Source organism: Gymnoscopelus microlampas (assembly GCF_963454915.1).
Source record: "Gymnoscopelus microlampas genome assembly, chromosome: 1".
NCBI lineage: Eukaryota > Metazoa > Chordata > Actinopteri > Myctophiformes > Myctophidae > Gymnoscopelus > Gymnoscopelus microlampas.
Genome location: NC_139962.1, coordinates 18,019,028 through 18,038,690, shown reverse-complemented (window position 1 = coordinate 18,038,690; position 19,663 = coordinate 18,019,028).

The window sequence follows — 19,663 nt, the reverse complement described above, 5'->3', positions numbered from 1 at the left end:
TAATTTCAGGGACCCCAGTCCAATGGCATTTCTATCTTTGGGACCCAAATTCATCTTTATCTTTAATTAAAATCATTGTTAATTTAACTCTGAAACACGCACAACGTACAAGTTTCACAGGTCCATTTGGTTCCTTCCTATCATTTAGCTGGGGACCCCCTGGAACTCCCTCAAGACCCATGGTGGTCCCTGGACCCCACTTTGAGAACCAATGGTTACAGAATGTATAGGGAAAATTCAAAGCGTGGCAATAACAGCGTCAGGACGTCGTGACGCTGGCTGCAGACCGCCGCAGACTCTTCTAAAATGCTACTCCGCCGGACATTTCGGTGAGCGAGACATCTCCGGAGTGAGGAGGGCGTGAGGAGGGTGAGCCTCCGCTCGGCGGGGCCCGCTCTGTCCAGGCCGGCCTGACGTCAGTTGCAACGCCGATCTGCTAGCTGGGTACCTACCTTTTATCATTTGACAACTTCAGTTACTAGTTCCTTTGTAGATTTCGATTATTATTACAAAACTTACATTAACCACTTCACCTTCATATACATTTTGTCCATTCGAAAATAGCTGATCTACAAGCTCACAGATCTTGTAGATCTGCTATTTTCAAAAGATGTCATACATTTGACAACTTTTGCAATGGGAAATTCTGCATAATGAGTAGCCTACTTTCTAGTTTTGGTACTTTAAGTACATTTAGATACCAATGTTTTTGTACTTTTACTCAAGTACATTTTTAATTCCGGACATTTACTTCTAACATAGTATTTCTGCGTTTTCTACATTGCAGTATTGATACTTTTACTAAAGTAAAAAATGTGAATGCTTTTTCCACTGACTGTATGTCCATGTCCAACCACAAGGTTAGTGCCAGGGACCAGCATAACATTTGTGGTCTAAAAATGTTTGCAAAAACATTCCACTTTTTTTACATTTTGTCAAAAGTTTTTGTAAATAGCAGATCTACAAGCCCACAACGCGTCACACACTCTCACATTGGATAATATGTCCTAGCTCTCCAGTCACAATGACATCTATTGTATGTCATTCTTTTCTTGTTTGGTTTAGTGTTGAATGGTCCAAGCTCCAACTCACCACTCTAAATTGAGGGTTTATGGGTATGGTCTACAAAGGACACAGAGGACTTGTGGTAGGGGAGGCAATAAGCTAAGCAAGTTGGGGGCAAGTTGTGGACGTGCCTGTGGGGAGTCCATTTGCCAGCTCCAAAATTGGTGGACCATCACACTGCCAGGGGTTGAGCTGTAATTCCCCCTGGAAATAATATCAGTGTTGACTGTTGTTTGAGAAGTGTAGGCTTTTAAAAAAACACACACACACACACACACACACACACACACACACACACACACACACACACACACACACACACACACACACACACACGGCTCTGCAAGTCACTGCCTGTTCGTCTCGTGTGGTCATTGGTAAAACCACAAATCAGTCCATCAATTAAGCCAGTCAGGTTTCACTATTCCAAATGAAATATGTATGGCAAGCCAGATGTTCCCATACCACATTCCCCCTCCCCTTTGTTATTTGTGTGTGTGTGTGTGTGTGTGTGTGTGTGTGTGTGTGTGTGTGTGTGTGTGTGTGTGTGTGTGTGTGTGTGTGTGTGTGTGTGTGTGTGTGTGTGTGTGTGTGTGTGTGTGTGTGTGTGCGCGCGCGCGTTATAGAGTGATCTGGCAGGTATTCATAGTACCCATATGTACTGTCAACACCCAGGGGCAACACTTCATCAATGCATTGAGGATGTGAAAGAGATTAGGGGGCAAGAATACAACACCATCTGGGCCGGGATGTCAGAATCCAACCGAGTGATGGAGAATCTAAATCCAGAGGCCTTTGGGGGGAGCAACAGCAACAACGCTCTTATTAACAACAAAGCTAATCACATGCTGAAACTTGAGTCTTCCATACTCATGGTTGTAAATCAACCTTATGTTCTTTTTAAATCAGTGGATAATAGCATGGGAGGAGGCCAGTGGATATGTTCCACTGGCCTCTGTACAAAATAAGAATCAGAGTAATCAGGAGCAATCATATGCATATCATTATACTTTTTGTATTAGTAAGAAATATGGATGACATATCTATGGGTTGTGACCATATTGCACACAGATAAAAACCCACACTGTGTGACTGTGTGTGTGTGTGTGTGTGTGTGTGTGTGTGTGTGTGTGTGTGTGTGTGTGTGTGTGTGTGTGTGTGTGTGTGTGTGTGTGTGTGTGTGTGTGTGTGCGGGCGTGTGCGCGTGCATGCGCACATTTATAAATATAAAGTGTCAAGAGGTGTGGGATGTGTTTAAAAATAGAAATGTGTAGTGTATGTAAGATGCTGTGTGTATAGGTCCTGCCTTATTATATGTGCATGTGTACAGTATGTGGTTGTTTGCCTGTTTGTGTGTGATTGTGTATGCACAGCCTTATCTGAGCATGTGTGTATAACAGGCAGGCAACAGTGCCCAATGACCATAAGCCTGGTTGCCTGGTGGAAAAAGCTGGTCCGGGCCTTGACAGTAGCAGCTAAAGCAGTCCATGGTTGGGTTGGCTGGGGTCTGCAACGCTTCGCGGTTGAGAGCAGTGCAGTTCCCTTTCCAGGTGATGCATACAATCAGGATGCTCTCAGTGTTACCTTTGCAGAAGGCCCATTGGATCTTGGGCTCCTTGAGGAATGTACTGCATATAATTATTACTATAATGGTGGAAAATAGGGGAATGAAACTAGCAACTCTCCAATCACGTATGTCAGACTACAAAACAACTATGCATGTTATGAATAGTAATTTTAACATGAACTTTACCTTTGCATACAATTTATACGAGAGGTCCCACCTGGTGCCGTATTAACACAGAAACACAAACTGAAACAAAGTTTGGAGAGTGGTGCATGCAACAGTGTAGTACAGCCAATCAGCAATATTGCAGCATGTGGTTCAGATAAAACACCTACAGCACATTGTGTCAAGGCAACTAAACACATTTCAATGAGATTTCATACCAGGGAAATGACATAAGATCAGTGTCTTTTTGTGACAGCCGAGCACATCCATATCCTCTGCCCATCCAATGGAGCATGCATAAGCCATCTTTTCCAGAGCTTTATATTAACACTGTCTCAGCGCTAATTCCCAGATAACTAATTCCCAGCCTTACCGTCGTAATATTCCTAATGAGCCCCTAAGCCCCGAGATCCCCTCGTTCTGCTGTGTTCCGCGTTCCCTTTGATCCTGACGATCCGTTTCCCAGCATCCTCGGGGGTCCATGCATAGTGTTACCTGACTGCATGGCGCTAATACAGAGAATATTCATCCACAAGCCTCGGCTCTGTCTGTCCTCCATAACAGAGAAAAGTCAAACATAGTTTCACCATATTTCAAGGGGAATATATATCAAATATGGTGAGCGGTGACCTCGGCTAAATGATTGAAATCAATGACATCGATGCTTTTCAAAGTCCTAAGGGCATTACAGAGTGGTTACTAGCAACAAAGGCAAAAGGAGACAACTAAATCAAACAATTTCTCCGGTGCAAAGTTGTTCCGAATGTGAAACTATGTGAAGCATTTGTTGCCTGTTTTTATGAAGTAGAGTAAATGAACACAACATTTCCCAAAACAAGGACATGTTGAATGGGAGACAGTACAGTTACAGGGATGTTCTAATTGTCTCGTTCATTTTTCTAATATTTTTTATTGTGAAGCGCTGGCATTTTGAGGCCGCAAAGTCAGTCTTCAAAAAAGGCTGTTGCCCCAGCCAATCGAAAGAGAGTCAGGTTCAGATGCCTGAAACTGGAAGGCGGAGATAGACGCTGCCTGCAAGTTATCCAGTACGGTAACACAAACGACCCTGGAAAAGCTGGCAGAGATGGCGCCACGAGCTGCTTCTGCGTCATGCGGTGGATATGATCCTATCGTAGTTGCTGTTTACCATGTTCGTTATATTTATCTAACATATAACATCTTACTTCTATTTACTTAGCTTTTACCTGCTTCAAACAACCATACTGAATAGGCTAGTGGATTTGGATCCTAAAATAGATGAAAAAGAAGACACACTACAATGAGTAGGATTATTGAGAAACTGATATTTCCTGCAAATATTTTCATTTTATTTGCAGGTTTACAAAAGTAGTGTTGCTTTTATTAGGGACTACATGTAATAGTACTGTAAATGTAGGAAATTGGGAATGGGGATGCAAATAAGCACGCTGACACGCGCTGACACCCACCAGCAAGTGGTCGATCAGAATGCTCTGAGGCAGTTAGTGCTAGATTGGATTGGTTGGAGGGAGGGGGAGCACCCATTTTCATCACTTTCAACTGAATAAAGAATAGTTTTGCATGCATGATTTTTTACATTGCTGGAAGAAAACAAGGCCTCAACAGCGAGGCCTTGAGGCTAGTGAGGTGCAACCAAAATGTTTGTCAAGCCGTGGTGGATGGAGTATGTTATCACCTGTTTCATAATTGCACCTATGCAGAATGTTGAGATAAACAAAACGAGCGCTACCTCGTCCCCGACACAACCAGATTCCTCCCTCCGAAATTGTCGGAAAATGTTATTAAACATGATTCGGAACAAGATATACCTGTTTAGGTATAAGTATAAGTATAGACTATTCCAGATAAGGTATAGTCAGATAAGGTAGATATTAAACTGACATGATGATATAGTAACATGAAGGAGGGCCAAACAGAGGAAGAGATACAGATACATGGTCAATAGAATAGTGTTCCATACCCGTGGATGTGCTTGGGACCACAACCTCAACTACAGATCCCTAGCCCCACTAATGTGAATTGCATGAGTGCCACATACATGTAAGTGGGCTCGGAAAGGTTTGTTTGAGCGGAGGAACGCTATGGTTCGTATCCAGAGTGCTTCTTACTAAGCACACAGAGCGTTTATTGACACCCGTAACATTCAAACCTATGAACCATTGCTGTGCTCAAATGTTGTGTCATCCGCGTTATCAGTACCAATAAATAGCCTGGCTGAAATATCGGTAAAACATGGACTTCTCATGGTGGAGGTAAATGATTCAAAGACAGGATGTGATGTTGTCACACAGCCAGGAGGATCAAATGTAACACTGATGAGCAGCGCTGCTCTCCAAATGTTGAACTACTTTCAGCTATCTCCGGCCAAAAAACACTGGGCGCTTAGAGCACTGAAACACTGGGGGGGAGGAGTGCTTGTGGGTCTTTACCAGAAATGCATGACAGAAAGGCGCCGGCAGCTCAAAACTGTATGAATGTTCCAATATGCCTATTGGTTATTATATCACAGTAGCACACTGAGTACTATGGTTGGTTCTTTCTGAAACAGTTTTGTCATTAAAGCTTCAGTGCTTTGACTACACACAAGTACAGTAGGTAATATGAACAACAGCTGCGCTAGGTCATCTGCTTGTCATGCTTTTAAATCAAAGTCTTTTATAACTTATTTGCACTATTGAGCCAGCTCTCTCTCTCTCTTTGCTGGCGTTCTGTGTGTTTATAATGTAGCCGGGGACAGTGGGACCGGGACCACGACTACAGATCCCACAGCCCTGTGGCGAAAATGTGAAAAAGTAAAAAAGAAAACCGACAGCATCCTCGCTCCCTGAATATGGCAATGGGGAATGCCAGTGTGCAAGTTCTATTTGATTGGCAAACCCACTGACGAGACAAAATTAATGAGGACGAAGGAACGACTGATTAAACAATTTGAAAATAAGAGTATGCTGGTTGAGTTATACAACATTTGAGAGAAGGGATATGAAATGAGGCATCGACTGAGCAAGCCTGAACTCTTGGGCAGTCTAGGAGCTCCAAACGCAAAAGCCGACCTCCTCTTCTTTTTAACTTGGACATTGGAATGACCAACGGTGCTTTACCCAAGGATCAAGGCTACGTGTTTGCTCATAGGGGTAGAGTAGTTCTGGAATGTATGTCGGAGCTAGATCGGACCTGGCCTTGAATTGTATGAGTAACATTAGAAAATCGATTCTATAAGAGAGTGGCAGCCAGTGTAAGGATGCTGATAGAATAAATTACATTTTTGGAGCCAGTTAAAAGCTGACCTGCAGCATCCTGTATTGAAAATGATGGAGAGACTTTTGGGAAAGACAAGTGGATAGAGAGTTACAATCGTCAAGGCATATACAGTGCAAATAAACAACTTTCTTAAATTAGAGATTGACAGAAAATTGATTTTAGCTATGTTTTTTCAGATGATAAAAGGAAGATTGGATAACCTTCTTTACATGTTATAAGAAATATGAAGCCACGGTTTGTAGCATAAAGGCATAGTTAGCTTAGTCATGGTCAGTATGGTTAAATTGGGCATTGGTTGAGGCGCCTGGTGGTGCAGGCAGTTAGGCTTGGGATCATAATGCACCATGAACAAACCTCTCTCTACAATTGTATTAGACACCATTCAACCGCAGGATTTACTCTGAAATAGCCCAAATCTTAAACATTATCCTACACAATCGACACAGACCCTCCGGGTTAAGGGATATAGCCAATTTCCATTCTAATTAAGGGGGACCACCCTTATGACTTGTTTGATTTTCTACTATATTTCTAGTCTACTTTTTACGTTATGTGTTGCCCAAATTAATGGCTTACTTCTGATTGATTTGCTTGGGACTAGAGTTGTGTCTGTAGATAGGCCTGCCTACTGCCTGAAATGTCAAGGTACTACTAAGGAATTTTAGTTCGGGATTTGTATTCGCATTCAGCTAAACATTTAGTTCAAATAGTATTTCAAATGAATCTTGAAATTGCATTTAGAACATCCCTGATGGTTTTGTTGATTTAAATAATTGAAGGTCCATTAGAATGATCACACACACACACACACACACACACACACACACACACACACACACACACACACACACACACACACACACACACACACACACACACACACACACACACACACACAGGCCCTTGAGGAGATTTTCCCCCATAAACCTTCATACAAATGAGAAGTTAAATACCAAAAGGACACAGATGGCCCATGAGTACCATAACGCTTCCTTTCCGTTTCCTCCTAGTAATAGGCAGAGGGGATTCTACAGGCAGTGCAAGGGGACTCTGGGAAAAGTAGTAATGCTGTGGGGATGTGTTTGTCTATGCTGGGCTGAGCTACAGTATAGCAAGAATGCTCTGTTTTTCTGTCTTGCAGTATACTAGCCTATCTACTCTCTCAGGCCTCACTCACCGTCCCCCATCACTAACGAACTCCCTCTGCCAGGTCTTACCTCAGGCGTCCCCCAGTAATTATTCCCCAATGCCACAAACCGGTGAGATGGGTGTCCGTTACCCACAGAGTGCCTGGCTAAAAAAACAACAACTGTTGGGCCATTATTTGTCAATCAAACCCAGGGCCAAAACAAAATGCTGTCTCGTCCAGGCTGACTCCTAGTTATCATCATTGAAAACTGTCAGGCCAAAGGAGCATTTTTATTGATTCCCTTATTTATTTATTTCTATCACCCTGGATCTTATTTTCTCTCGTCTCTTTGCAGCGCCTGTCCTGATCCTTGCCCATACAATAAGAATGACTCCCTTACAATGCTGTCAGAAATGCAGTGCCGGTTACAAAGTATGTTTCAATGTGGCAAAAATAATTGAATCAACGGCAATTCATTCATATGAACAAATCGTGAACAATTTCTCAGGTCAGTGTTTTCGAATGGATTATAAATCTCCGGCTTACCTATAGGCCATACTAGGGATGAAAATTATCGATCAATTCATTAATTGATAATTGATAACCTTATCAACCGATTAACCGGTTAACTGATAAGCGGCGTTTTTTTTTAATCTGAGAATCTTAATTTCAGATTTAAAAAAAAATCCAAAAAAAAAGTGCTTAGGAGCTGAGATAAAGCCTTTTTCAGTAAGTTAAACAAGAAGTGAATGGAGCAGAAAATCTTCAAATCATCATATCTTGGGTTCTGAACATTTAAAAAATGTTTTCAATTAATTGTTAATTGTTTGATTTAATCGGATAATTTCTTAATTGATTAATTCGATTAATCGATTAATTGTTAACATCCCTAGGCCATACTGTAAAATGTATTGGGATCACATGTGTGGTTGTTTGCAGCATTGGGCATTTTATTTACTCTTATCTGGCTTATGTTATAATGTTAAATACCTATTTTGTGTCTAACATAATCATGCTGTACTGTTATGTCCCTATTGAATAATTTTCCCATAATTTATCATTTTAAAGGACAGTTGCTTAAAACATTGACACAAATGCACACCTTGTTTTAGGGTTGCATGTTGCTTTTTATAATCTTGAAGAGAACAGCTAGTTCAGCTACAGAGAACAGCTGCTTTTTTTTTTAGAGAACAGCTAGTTAGAGTACAGCTATAGTCCTTTAATATTAACTAACCTATATGTTCAAGATTTATGAATACCAGCAGTAGTAAAATGACAGAACCTTCAAAACATCGGCATTGCATTCAGTTCACATCTGAACACATGGCAATAGCATATAGAGTGAATCTGCCATGTTGAATGTGTTTATAAGTTCAGGCTCAGAGGTCATGTACATCAAAGGATATGATAATGTTTTGTTGTTGCTACAGTAAATGCTACAATGAAAAATCTGTTCTCTGTTTGCAGGGATGCCACTGCATTCTGACAACCTGGTTCTTTATCCTACAGTAGATGTCTACAACCATTTTGTGAAGAAAGGGTCACACTCAGAAGTATACAATTCACTTGATTTCATTTGTCATCTGTCACAGAATGTTTCTGAAGGCCGGAGAAGGCTTCTGAAGGCTTCTTCACAAAATCTCTCAGTTCTCTCTCTTCAAATAAGAGAGAATCCATGGCTAACATTTTCTGAGACCTTAAGCTTATGTAAACATCTAACCAACTGCTTGGCTAGATGGGTATAGAGCGTTGAATAATAGTCAATGTCCTCTGAGAAAAAATATAAAACCACGTTTTAAATATTTTAATCTACTGACATAAAAAAAGAATAATTTCAGGCCCTGTTATTCTGCACCGAGCAACTCATGTTGAAAGAGAAAGTCTACGCTCTGATCCATCAGGACATAAGCTATTTTCTCGTGCCCCGGGATCTTTCTGTTACTGATACCAGGGAGACATACAGCAACGTTAGAGTTTCTTCCCTTATTGAATTGAATACGTCAGCCAAGGATCCCATTGACTACTGCATCCCAGCACCACAGAGGAGAGATCCTCCAAACAACTACAGTATAGTAATGTTACAGGAAAAAGAATTGTGGTAAAAACATGGAACACAAGTAAAGAGAGAGAGAGAGAGAGAGAGAGAGAGAGAGAGAGTGGAGAAGAGGAAGATATTTAATGTTCATGATATTGCAATGTACTCTGCACAGTAGACCCTTCGGTTCAATTCTTATACTCTCAGAGCATAAACATATTTCTGCGTGTACAGGGCTGGGGGTGGCAAGTAGCATGGCGTGCAGGGTAAGGATTCCTTTTTGTATAAATGGAAAATGTATACAAAATTATGAAAAAATACTTACACATTATTGTTCAGAATGCATATGCCAAACTAGCAATTTTCTGACTTTCAGAAGTCTAGTCTGAGAGAGAGAGAGAGAGAGAGAGAGAGAGAGAGAGAGAGAGAGAGAGAGAGAGAGAGAGAGAGAGAGAGAGAGAGCAGGTCAATATTGTAACTCATGGAAAAGAGCAAAATTGCCAACAGATGTTTAATAGGGAACACACAGCATATTCCTCACAATCAAAGGGGTCCCGCGACTCAAGTGCTTTTTACACCAGAAACATCAAAGAAACGCTCAGTAGCTGATGTGGCAGGACTCCAGGGGAAGGTGTGAATATATTACATTAGTATTCAGTGATGCTACAGTACCAAAGGAGGCATGTTTCTGCTAATATGGTCAGTTTCTATACTGCTCCATCCTCCACTGTGGAAACAACACCTTTCTTGAAGAAGTAACTCTTCATGACATTTCAGCTTCTTTAATCTTATGATGTGCATGTAGGTACTGTACCTATATCACGTCCCTCATGGTGAGGGATGTTCATGTATTACATGTAATGAGGAAAGCAAGGCTGGGAATATATTTTCATTTGAAACATGATACAGCATTTATCACTTGAAATCCGTATCTTACATGTTGAGGTACAGTAGGTAGATCATAAGCAACAGTCATAACAAGTGAAATGTCACTTGGACATGACGTGTGAATTTGCAATTCAAGTTGCAGGTGTTCTGGGTGCTCAGATGGTGCAGGGATAAAGCACCTGCCCACCACATCGGAGTCTGGGGGTTTGAAATATCCACCGCAGTGTGTCCGGCTTGGCAGAGCAAACTAGTGGTGTCCAACCCTCTTTCAAATGGGGCCAAATATGAAAATATATGTCATACTGTCATACCTTTGGACCAATAAGTCACATTCAAACGCATTACAAAATCTTATTTAACTACAGTGCAATATTAAGTCTTCGGTTGGCAGTGTTAGCCACTCATCTGTGCTCTGAACAAAACAATTTCAATTCCAATACTTTTCAGCTTTTTTCCCCACATGCATACACAGCATTGCTATTATATTTACAGTCCGATAACTTAAACTTTTGTTCAAATGGCAGTGCAGACAAGTATTACTAGGGATACAAATACATACTTCATCTTGAGAATGAAACAACACAAGGAACAAGCTGTTAGAAATCCATACAAATTCTAGTGAGAAATCTGCTCAGGTTAATAAACTAAAACCTCCTGAACGTGAATTGCGCATGACTATACTGTTGGGCCATAAATAATACATTTTAGGAAAGAAGCCGCAGGCCATATAAAATCTTCCCTTGTGTCAAAATTGGCCCTCGGACCAGACTTTGGACATTCCGGGTGGGGATAGTATCTTGGATGCTGAACATCCTCTACTAGGCTGGTGGCACCTGTCAGTGTGGAATGTTGAACTGGAGGAGTAGTATCACGGAAGCACTACATCCTCCTGGTCGGGGCTCCTCATTGACAGGTGAGTCAGTAGGGTACAACAGCAGGCTGCTCTAAATTAAAGAGAGAAAAAAAGGTTGCAAATGTTCTATAATGGTCTAAGGATGATCAATACAGTTTTAGTTACATCTGCCCATGGAGTTGCACAGGGGTTGTTTTCTAGAGCCATATGAAATCCGTGTTAACGGAATCGCGGACGGAATCGCGGAAATGACCAATAAAAATGGAATTGGAATAAAACACGGAATATTGCAGAATTTGGAAAATTAAAAAAAAATTGCGGTAAAATATTTTTTTTTACCGCAAATTTTTACAAATCCACGGGACACCACCATTTTGCATGGCCACATCCTACTTTATAAACAGTAAAATCCACGTAGAAATAGTCTTAGAAAGACGATAGAAACAATAATACATGGGCGACGCCATTTTGCGCATGCTCAGACCGAATTAGACCGAATTATTTTGGGAACATTTTTGCGTATAACACAACAAGGGCCATGTATGGACTGTTATATCTTGAACATTTATTCATTTCCACTTACCAGACACTTTTTTTATGGTAAAAATGAGCATTAAAAGCAAAATACAGAATTCAGAAATATTAAAATGGAAAAAACAGAATTTGGGAAAAAATAAAACGGAATTGGGAAAAAAATAAAACGGATTTCATATGGCTCTATTGTTTTCACCCCCCTTCCGTTTGTCTGTCTGTCTGTTAGCAGTATATGCCTACCGTATTCAAAATTATAATCAGATTTGCATTCAACTTTATTGAAAAGTTGGTCACAGTGCAAGGAGTTTATTATCTTTTAACATTGATTGGCCAAAATTGGGAGGGGCGGCTTATCTTTGTGTGCCTATAAGCAAACATAAGATGCAAAGCCTATACATTATTGGCATAATCATACAAAAATAGGGGTTCTGGGGAGATCATTTCAGGCCACTGAACAAATGTATTGCTGATCAGGGTACTGCGTTGGGTCACAGTGCATACCACAAAAATAAGCCTATAGTCCTTCCCAAAGCTGGCCCGAGTTTGGCTCCAAGGTCTTTTTGCTGCGTATCATCCCCACTCCCATCTTTTCTGTCTCTCATTGTCACTATCTGAAATAAAGCAGAAGTGCCTAAATGATATTATCAAATATTTCAAACATGTGAAAATTGTATATCTTGACAATTGTATATCTTTGACAGAGATATGCACTCTACTGAGTGTAATCTTTCTAGCTACTACTGTATGTCATGTTATGTAACGATAGTTGAGCTTCTACAATTTGGCACTGAACACTATGCTCTTTGAAAACCAGACGTGTGATTGAAATCTGTTGAAATGGCATCTATCCTACCATGATACCTATCTCAGTATAATAACCAGCAATTTGACACAGTTTCATCACCCATTATTATTCCATTTATACCATAATTATCACGTCCCACATTAATTGTAGTGCATTAAAATTGATGTGCATAAATGAAATTAATGAATGAATGAATGCGTCAGGAAAGCTCAAAAACTAGACCCAAATGCAGACTAAGACGCCAGCTTGGAGTGAAAACAAAGGTTTTATTCTCCAGGCACATTAACAGACAAGTTTAACCAGTAGAATCTGACAGACTGACAGAGACTCACTGAAACAAACAGGTATAGACACAGGTGAAACTCAAAGACAATCAACACAGGGATTGGCTGTGGCAAACAGAACACAGTATTCACCTGTTTCCTAGGCTGTGTGTTTTCCACTTCCTGTCGATTTCATTGGATATCATTGGTCATCTGACCAGTTTCATTGGATTTCATTGGATCAAATCGACAGGAAGTGGAAAACACACAGCCTAGGAAACAGGTGAATACAAATGAACCATAATGGGTACATACACACATTTCCGTTCGCGACCGTTCCGCGTCCGTTTCCGTTCGCCGGAAGTCCCATCCACTCCCATGTTAAAAAAAAGGGACCGTACGGTCTCGTTTTTTTTTAACATGGGAGTGGATGGGACTTCCGGCGAACGGAAACGGTATGAAACGGACGCGAAACGGTCGAGAACGGACATGTGTGTATGTACCCATTCAGGGTAGGCGAAACAAGACAGGTAACAACTACAAAGGAAGACAGGAACACAAAACCATTACTACAAAATAAGATGCAGGAGCACACTTCAAAAACAAGACACAGAAATGCAGATATTCACAGAATGAATCATTATACAGTACTTCTGGCCCGAGCTGTGCTTCTGAGGCTCACTTATTGGCAACCCTTTCCTGCCTTATTTACCATACCGATGTTAATTAATCTCTTTGGGTTCTCTCAGGAATATCACAGTATACACAAATCTTTTTTTTGTGCACGCACATCAGGGTTATTATACTTTTTGTTTTTAATATCAGTTCAGGTATAATTGGGGTGGGTTTGCTAGTTTAGTTTAGTGTTTAATTTCTAAAAGGATTTAGTTTTAGTTACGTTTTTATTTTTTAATTTTTTTTATTGTAATATCATATGGAGTATTGTCATGTGGTGGTTAAAAAAAGGTCAGAAAAAGTACTGTATAATAGAAACTCAACAAATGAGACCATTTAAAAAGGCATCCAGTTACAACTGGGACAGCGAAAACAATGGCAGATGGATTTCATATCCACCCAAAATACAAGGCTAAAGTACAGTATACGAAATAAATTGACATAGATGAAAACTAAGGACATTTTCTCTGTAATTTATGCTTTATAAACACACAATACAGTTTTGTTTCCATTACTATTTCAGTAAACCTTTCACATCACGTCACATCACATCACATCAGAGACGCACGCACGCGCGCGCGCACGCACGCACGCACGCACGCACGCACGCACGCACGCACGCACGCACACACACACACACACACACACACACACACACACACACACACACACACAAGTTGCTTTCTAGTCACCCACACTTAATTATCATGCACCACATCAAGCTGCAATTGTCTCTGGCAGTAAACAATACAAGGGGGTAGCATTGTTGAACTTAGAAGAGCTTTCTCACTCACTGACTCCCAGGTGAGGATGTGCTTCCATTAATATTTCAGTGTTACTTTAACTCTGAGAGTAATTTGTACACTCTCAGAGATACAAATGTTTAAGGGACCATTTGGTTCCATTTGTACACTCGTAGAGTTAAATTAACACTGAGGGTTTTACTGTGTACTAAAGTAGTACACAGTACTGTATGCAACTAATATTGTCACATCACTGGTTTACAGGTGTAAAGAAGTGGTTGAAATTATGTTTTACGTATAGCTCCATAATTCTTTGTTGTTCGGGGGGGGGGGGGGGGGGGCAATCTTCCAAGAGATTATTATGAGACTTATGTTGAGGGATTCTATGGCGATCCCCCCTACTATTTAGACCCTGTTTAAACAAAAAACATTTCATATCCTATACTGTAGCATGTCACTGTGCCCCCCCCCCCCTTTTGTCTTTTGAGTACCTAATATATTAGGTATAATATATACCTAAATATATAGGTTTATTTCCAGATATTCTTTACTTTATGCATTAGCCAACCTCCTGATTGAGTTGACTGTGACCTCACTTACCCTATTAGGGTGAGCCATTGTATAGTGGTACCCTATATAAACGTGTGTGTATGCCCTTTTCCACTATATATGTCCTGATGAAGGTCTGAACAGGCCGAAACGTTAACGAGCAATAAATTACCAAGCAGAGTTTTTTGCAACTTTACTAGTGTGCAGACTCTATTCTTTTTGTCATGATACTTTGTTTGTCTTGCACCTGGGCCACGGATGTGCGTGCATTACCTTTGTCAAAGATCAATATGTCGCCATATACACATATACAGCATAAAACCAGCAGATACAGTAGGTACATGAGGTTAAGCTTAAGGTGCAAAAGTGATAACACATTGGTAGGTCCACATAGCGGCAGGTGTGTGCATGATTAGACATATGGTGCGGAAAAAACACAGGGCAGGTCCACAGGGAAAGTAAAGTCCAGGGAGGGGGGGAAAACAGTCTGTTTCAAGTAAAAAGTTCCAACTGACAGGCCAGCTTGGTGAAAGCCGGTGATCAGGTCTTATTCAGCAGTTTGAATCCGGGTGGAAGCTGTTCAAAAATCTGGTGGCCTTGCCCTTGATGATACGGTTGGACACCTTTTCTTTCTTTTTTTTTAAATCAAAAGCATTTTTGGGGCGTTTCAGCCGTTTTGATAGTACAGCGTAGAGTAACAGGAAGAGAGACAGTGAGTGACACACAGCAAAGGTCGTCGAGCTCGGGAAACAAACCTGCGGCTGGCTGTCAGGTCGCACCAGAGTTTCTATGTGGGGATGCGCCCAGGGTTGCCAGATCTGCTTATTATAATTGCCCCGCAATATTTTATTTGAAAATAGCTGATATATATGTATGTATTTTAAGGTGCTCATGTTGCCCATAGTCGCTTCTTTTGGGCTGGTTTTCCAAGACCTGGTTGCTTGTTTCTCTCACAGAATCTGGCAACACTGGATGCGCCTTTTCCACTAAGCCATCGGTGGGACTCCTTGCCTGGTCGCCATTGTAGTAGTGGTGTGGTCGGTTTGTGGCTGGTGGGTGGTGCATGTCCTTGATGATACGGTGAGCTTTGACTATACACACCGCTTCTCAAACAGCTCCTGGAGGGACGAAAGCTCCCCTCCTATTATGCGCTCTAACGATCACACCACCCACTGTAGGTTCTTCTGTTTGGGGGTATAGTGCAGTTTCCATACCAGGCAGTGACACAGCCTGACAGGACGCTTTCAAATGGAGCTGTTGTAGTATGGACGGGGTATGGACTCAAATTCTGCCCGAACCCGACCCTAACCAACCCGACGTTTTCGGGCCGGGCCGAGCCGGGCCCAAAATATATGCTAATTAGTTGGGCCGGGCTGAGCCTCCGGTTCCCTGAAGAAAACGAAAAAAATTCTATTACCCCCAATTAAAGAATTCAACTGCCCATAGCGGCCTAACGGTAAGGCCGACGGAAATGGCAGTGGATGTGTTGGAGGCAACTCAAAGTGAACTTTACTCAGGTATCTAGTTTGTCGCCGTCCAACCTTCCTAGACAATGGCCAAAAATATATATATTTTCACATTTTGGTTTAGTCACAGCCAAATTCATGAAGCAAGTTTGAACAGTCTCCTTTCAGTTATATTAGTAAAAAATGATGGATTAGGGCAGTGGTTTAATGGTGTGCCGAGGCACAATGGTGTGACGTGAGATAAGTCCAGATGTGCCATAGGATTTTATGACAACCACACATTATTAGCGGTGCCAACCGCTCTATATCTGACTTTGTCTGTGTGTCCGTGTGTCCGCGTGTCTGTCCGGGTGTGTGTCTGTCCCATAAGCAAATATTGATGACAAAATCAATACGGGGCTCATCAAAGGCACCGCTTCCTTCACACAGGGTGTGATTTTTATTATTACAAATGATACAAAATGTTATGAATCATCTTATACACTTTCTGTGAACATGCATGAACTATAGCCCCATTTACACTGTCTGCTCAAGGCAGAAATGTTGCCCCATCATGACGCCTCATTCTGTGTACAAGGTACATAAACAGATTGGGCTGTTAATTTTCATGGCAGTCAGATTTTCAAATTGATGTCTGCCGACTGCCTGTATAAAAACACGGCCGGCAAGGCGCTACAGGGGTCTGAAGTGTAAAGTATGCGCCTTGAACCACTTCTTTGGCTCTCGAAGTTGACTGAAGAAGTTCGGCATGGGCTCCAATGTCCTACGGTAGTGTTTCCTAAGCAAAGAGTCAGGACCACAGTAGAAGTTTAAAAGAATAAAACAACTACATCTCTATCTAGGCAAATGCCTTGTTAAAAAGGAAGGTTTTTAGGCACATTTTAAAAGTGTCAATGGACTGTGGTGCTCTCAGATGGTCTGGGAGGGCATTCCACAGTCGAGGAGCTGCTGAGCAGAAGGCCCGATCCCCCATGGTGCGGAGATTTGTGGTGCGGGGCTCGAGTGCGTTTGAGGTTCTGGAGCGGAGTGAGCGGGTGGAGTTCGGGGGTTTGAGGAGTTCCTTTAGGTAGGAGGGGGCATTGCTGTATGCACTGGTGGGTGAGGAGGGAGACCTTGTACTCGATCCTGACGGAGATGGGAAGCCAGTGTAGTGAATGGAGGATGGGTGTAATGTGTTCGTATTTCCGCACTCTCATCAGGATCCTAGCAGCACTGTTCTGGATGTACTGGAGCTTCTGGATGCTCTTGCTAGGGATCCCGATGAGAAATGCGTTGCAGTAGTCAAGCCTTGAGGAGACAAAGGCGTGAACTAGTTTTTCGGCATCTGGCAGGGTGAGTGTGGGGCGGAGTCTGGCTATATTTCGGAGGTGGAAAAATGAGGTTTTGCAGCTTTTGTACTTTTTGTCCCGGGGACACCGATCTCGATTTGGGTCTTGAGACAAAAGGTTTTGGAGCACTGTCCTACGGGCCTTATACAGAGGTACCAGCGAGAGCATACTGACTGGCTGCTTCACTGCCTGGTATGGGAACTGTACTGACCTCAATCGTAAGGCAATACAAAGGGTCCTGAGGACAGCGGAACACATCAGCAGAAGTAACCTTCCCTCCATCCATGACCTTTACGATGAACGCTGTGCCAGCAATAATCTTGCAGAATCATGAAAGATTGCAACAACAGAATGTTTCAGATGTTGCCACATGGAAAATGGCTTCACAGCCACAAAGCCACAGGCAGTAGACTTCAGAAGAGCTTCTTCCCCAGGAGAGTCAAACACCTGAATGAGCTAACCAGATTAAAGCTTAAGAAATGCTAATACCCCCCCCCCCCCCCCAGCCCCCGGGTCCGAGAAGCACCCCCCCCTGCCAAAAATCAATGACACAGGTCACCTTAACCGCATTCGACATGCTTTGGAAAATGAAATTGACACAGGCCTATTTTTACAGCATTCAACACATGCTGACATATTTGCGGTTAGGTGTAGAATCACTTTGTCTCTTTTTGCTGCTTTTTACTGCTATTACAGTGTGTGTGTGTGTGTGTGTGTGTGTGTGTGTGTGTGTGTGTGTGTGTGTGTGTGTGTGTGTGTGTGTGTGTGTGTGTGTGTGTGTGTGTGTGTGTGTGTAGTATAGATGCTATATTTTCTTTTTTTATATCTTACTATTGTTTATCACTGCAATATATAATGAATTGATCAAAAGTATTTTTTACCATTGTAATACACATCAACACGTCCATCTCTCTTTTAAACACACACACACACACGCACGCACGCACGCACGCACGCACGCACGCACGCACGCACGTGCACGTGCACGTACACACACACACACACACACACACACACACACACACACACACACACACACACACACACACTAAATAAACAATACATACATCTATTAAGACTGTACATATACAGCCTATTGTTGTAAATGTATAGTCTACTGACACTGTCATCTCATTGTGTGTGTGTGAGAGAGAGAGAGAGAGAGAGAGAGAGAGAGAGAGAGAGGAAAAAGCAAGCAAATGAGAGAAATGGAGAGAATGAAATTACGTTACAAAGTCAGTTTCGTAACTTTAGAATGAACATTTTCACAACAACTGAGTGGTTTATATAACTTTAGCATGCTCTACTTATTTGGAAAAACAGCCTTTATGTTGCTCTGTGATGGAAAATTCCTCAGTAGGCCATCAGTCCATTTTGTGTCAGTATTTTGTGAATTAAATGCGTAAGCTATAGTTGTAAAAATGTATAGAATTGACTGACAACTGTTGCAAATGCTGACCCTGTTGTGTAACACGCTACGCCTCTGATTCTGCAATGCCAGCATTGCTTTGTTTGGTTCTGTGAAGAAAGGCAAAGCTGGCATTAATGGCAGATTTCCCTCACACCAATATTGCACAATCTCTGTGTAAAAGTGGCTTATGATTGCAGCCGCTCTCCTTGATCAAGGTAACACATCTTGTGGCCGCGTTGCTTTCTTGACTACTGAGGCTGCTGCAGGTGTAGACATGGGTATCTCTGCCCCTTCTATGCTGGATTTCTTGTATGACTGTCGAGAGGAGCATGTGCTGAATGTCGACACGTTCCCTTTCTCTCTCGCCAGGTGCTTTCGAATAAATGCAATGCCCAAAACAAAACCAAAAACGTGACTGTTAATGTTTTAAATTGTGTAATCATCTTCCTCCAACTAAAATCCACTGAGAGAATTCTGACAGGATGCATCTCCTCCTGGCATGGAAACAGCATTGCCTTCTACTGCAAAACATTGCAGAGGGTTGTGCAGACAGCCCAGCACATCAGTAGATGTGAGCTTACTGTTACTCCATCCAGGGCATCTACAACAGATGGTGTGTCAACAAGGTTCGCTGGCTTAGGGCTTTTCAGACGAGGAGTGACTGGCACCTAGTATTTCATTTTCAATGAGCGGCTAGTTGGGAGACGCAGACAATCTGAGGAGCAGAGTGGCAAGCGGGCGCGATCCAGTGTTTATTTTGACAGCAAATTTTGATTTAGCCTTAGTCATAGTCTTTTGAATATAATTCCATTTAGTTTTAGTCATATTTTAGTCACCTGAAATGTTATAGTTTTTGTCTAGTTTTAGTCGACTAAATATCATAAGATTATAGTCGACTAATAGCGGTTTCACACTATGGTCCCGGGTGC